Source organism: Vicugna pacos, unplaced genomic scaffold (genome assembly GCF_048564905.1).
Source record: "Vicugna pacos unplaced genomic scaffold, VicPac4 scaffold_463, whole genome shotgun sequence".
NCBI classification, from domain to species: Eukaryota; Metazoa; Chordata; class Mammalia; order Artiodactyla; family Camelidae; genus Vicugna; species Vicugna pacos.
Genome location: NW_027329141.1, coordinates 8,652 through 12,825, shown reverse-complemented (window position 1 = coordinate 12,825; position 4,174 = coordinate 8,652). Strand labels below are relative to the sequence as shown.

The window sequence follows — 4,174 nt, the reverse complement described above, 5'->3', positions numbered from 1 at the left end:
AGATTTGTTGTATTTAGTGGGAAGAATTCAGTGGGCAGAGCTCAGAGAATAGTTTTCAAAGCACCAGCCAACTTTTGTAGTTTTGCCAATAGTCTAGATTTTCCCAGGTAGAAAACTACAGATGGACAAACAATATTCTTCTTTAGGATTTCTAATTTTGAAAGTAAACTGTAGCTTTTGACTTATCAGTATAGAACCTTGTTAAGATGATCACGGTAAGACCCACTGTCTGATAAGGAGCTGGAAACTAGCTGCTGAACCAGCCCATCTGAACCCCAGAATGCTAATGTACGCAACAACATAGCCACCATCAGAGTTCAGCTGACAAACTAAAAAGCTTGATGTTTTTGTTGTAGGAAGAACCACTGGTGTTCAGACACAGTTCTCCAGCTGTAAGTGGTCTCTATTCTTCTCTTGGTAAAGGTCATATTGGTGGCATGTTGCTAGAGTTCACCCTGGCCAATTGGCCCATTCTCCAGATTATCAAAAGCTTTCTTCACAATAGGTGACACATTTTCAGTACTAAATTCTGCCATTACTGTCTTATCAGCTGACACTACCTGAATCATTGTGAGCAGAAGCCGTAGGCTCCCTGACTTTTCCTACAATTTTTCCAGCATTTCAGGGCATTTCACATTCTTAAAATGCTTCATATTTTATTTTAAATTAATGGGAAATAGTCAAAGACTTTCATGAATATTTTATATTTCCTAATATCTGTATAAATTTGGCATTCTTGCAGTTGGACAAATTTTTAATTCTATCACCCTCACCTCCATCTAGTCCACACATTTTAGATTGCAATTTGGTTACTGAATGCAACCACCACAGCCAAGGGTCAAGTACATTTTAGATACATCCTCTGTTAAGGTTAGAAGGGGCAAAAGTTATGTGGGGTGTATAAACCTATATTAAATGTTTGCAATGGCACTGTCTCTTCTGGAAAAATCTCTGAATTTAAGAAGTAAAACAATTGGAAGGCAATATAGTTATTGGTATGGGGAAGGATATCAGCTATTTTGGGATGGGTGGGTGATGAAGAGACAGGAAAATGTCCAGCAAATGGGAATGGAATACTTTAGACCTCTGGAGGCATGAATTAAGAAAATAATAACTTGTCTCCTGTACCTACCTCCAATTACTGTTTTGAGGGATTAGTCCTTGGGCTATGAAAAGAGCTAGTTTTTGGTGAAGAGTAAAGACCATAACAAAATAGTTGGAAAACCATGAGAGTTTTCTTGTTTCAAGAAAGTGGATTTTGCTAAAGTCAACATGTATTTTTCATTCAGTAAATACTAAAATGCATCCTGTGGCATGTGCTGAGCTTACTGTGCTGGTATCCAAGTTAGACAAGGAAAGGGGGATAGACAGAAAACATCTGGAGGAGGTGGTTTCTGTGCTGAGACAGGGATAGTCTAACAAGGTAAAAGGAGGACACCCAAAATCCAAGGATGAGCTGGATTAAAAGTATTGAGTTTGGAACTAACATTGTTGACAATCATTTGCCTGGATATATATCCAGATACAGTGAAACATAAAGATATGCCATGGTAATCAGTTGCCAGATTCATAAAGAAATGACTAAACAAATTTGAGTTTGTGTGCTTAGAGTTGGAAAGGCATTGAATGCCACCCTGAGGACGTAAACTTTACTTTGGCTGGAACATAAAGCAACATAAATTATTGACTAGAAAATATAATGTAGAATCTTCAGGGCAGGAAATGAAAGCACCAATTGGAATGCTTTTAGAACAGCACGAAGAAGACCATAGATAAAATTACTTCTTAAATTCTACCACATGATGAATGTGCCATCTTTGACTATATCATGTGATCTTTTTGATTCCAGGGATGACATAATAGAGACCATGATCCCTGGGCCGGTTCCTGCATGTATCTCCTGTTCCAATCTATCCTAACTTAACACTTTTCATACTTTCCAGTATGAACCAGAATCCACTTAGTAATTTTCCCTCTCTCCATGTTTTAGTCTTTTTCCAAATTCTCCCATATTTTCTTCTTCCTTACAAGGAATTATTTAAATTTACTCCCATATTTTTCCATAAAAAGATCATATCAATCAGATATCTCTTTCTATCGTTAAATGGCAACTTAGTCTCCTGTTTAACTATATGCTATATTTAAAAAAAATAAGGAAAATACAGGTACACACCTATGATTATTGTTAAAATAAGAAAATTGCAGATATTTGATGACATTTGCCAACATCAATTTTAACTACTGTTATCCTGCATAATCTGGTAGTCCTCTGGTTGATCAGTTGTAATTAGTTTGACGTTCATAAACTGAAAATGTCTGATGAGTTTTCCTTGAAAGAGAGGTAACTGATTTATCAGCTATCACTGGCACTGAAATGCGTGGGTTGATCCCTGGTTGAAGTTTAGGAAAATGAAGTTCATTGGCAGATATTTTGTGATATCTTTATGGAAAAGTAGAAGGCTCCAACATCAGTCTAAAATAATTGCTCTGTATGGGAGAGAAGATGCTGTACTGAGAAATACAAGTTGTAGTTGTAATGGAGTTCACAATATGGCCATTTGTTTCATTGTAGCTGATTTGAGAGTGCCCATGGACAGGGGTGAACTGATTGAAAATAGCTCGTTGATCCACTGCAATTTGTTCTGGTGGTCTCACTGACATTGATGATGGAGGAGGAAAATCACCTCTGATCGGGGTTGTTGTATCACCAATTATGTGGCTAGTAGAGGGCTTTCTTATTAGAGGCATGTTTAAATTTGCAGAAGGTAAAAATGCACTTTCTCCACTAGTGTCAGCCACAAAATCAGAATTATGTTTATCAACATTACCCCTGATTTAAAGTATTTCTTGTTGAAATCTTCAGCCAATGAAGACAACAGACAAGAATTTTTAATCTCAACTCTTCTTTTTATTCTCACTAAAAGCTGAGGACAGCCTCGTTTAACATTTGGATTATGATACAAATGCAGCTACAACCAATGGAGAAACATTTTAGTAAAATTTTAAACCAAAATACAAGACTACAATAAGGCTAACTTATAAAACTTCAGATTCCACGTTTACAATGCAAAGATAATATCATCAAAATATCAACATTGCTGACGATATTTTGAAGTTCCTTATTTGGAAACTATGCATTTAAATAGTATATTCATCAAATTTAAGAAGTCAGCCATTGCAGTAACAGTGAATGCCACTTTTTATAAGCAGCCTTAATACCTTTATTTAGATTTCTGGAATTATTCATAGTTGCAAACAAAGTTTCTCATAATATTGACTACTTAAGGCACTATCCTCATTTTTTAGAAAAAATAAAGGATTTTAGCCTTAGTAGTTTTATACAATTTTCAAAATTTAGCTTTACTTTTATATTATCATTGATTGATATACAAAATAAAATTTTATATATAAGTTACCATGTGGTAACTAAAATTTCTGAATACCTTTCTTAAAACAGAGACTTCTTTTTCTACTGCCAGAAAGTCAGCTAAACAAGCAGAACCTTGAAAATTCTACCGCACCTTCTTAAACCCATATAGGTTTAGCTGTCTAAGTAAACTTTTCATACTTCCAGTTTCAAATATTCTGAAAGGGGCCTTTCTTTCCAAAACTTCCTTCTTAAAGACATCTTCATCAATCACTATGAAATATCCATTATCATCCCACCAGATGGATTTAAATTGGTCACTCCCAGCTATTTTCCAGAGTTTTCTTGGAAATGTCAGATAACGAAAATCATTATCTTCATCTGGTTCAGAGACACAATGTGTGTATCATGGTGTTTTTATCAAGGATTCTTCAGACAAAGTCTGAAAAGCATTTTCTTCAATCATAGACCTCAAGTCCAAGTCCCCAGAAAATGTTTGATCACACAATAGAGGTCTACCGGATTTTGCTGAACCAGTTGGTCCATCTTTACAAGACACAACTTGAATTTCTGAAGAATCATGTGCCATCTCAATTAAATTTATCAACAGCTACTTTTCTAATCTGCATGATTTTGAGCACTGCAGCATCAAATGCTGCTTTAGCAGGCCTGCACAGATAAACTGCTAGACCTTCACAATGAAACTCAACTTGAGTAGCTGTGACATTACAAAACAACTGGCCTCTCAGCAACTCAAGTGTAACATTCAGCCAGTGTTTACTTGTCATTCATCCAGTTAAAATGAAA

General features: G+C 35.7%; 1 pseudogene; it reads right to left on the bottom strand.

Annotated features, from left to right (window-relative positions):
• Positions 1 to 2,277: 2,277 nt before the first annotated feature.
• Positions 2,278 to 3,956, bottom strand: LOC140695584 (heat shock transcription factor, Y-linked-like; annotated as a pseudogene).
• Between the last annotated feature and the right edge of the window lie 218 nt (positions 3,957 to 4,174).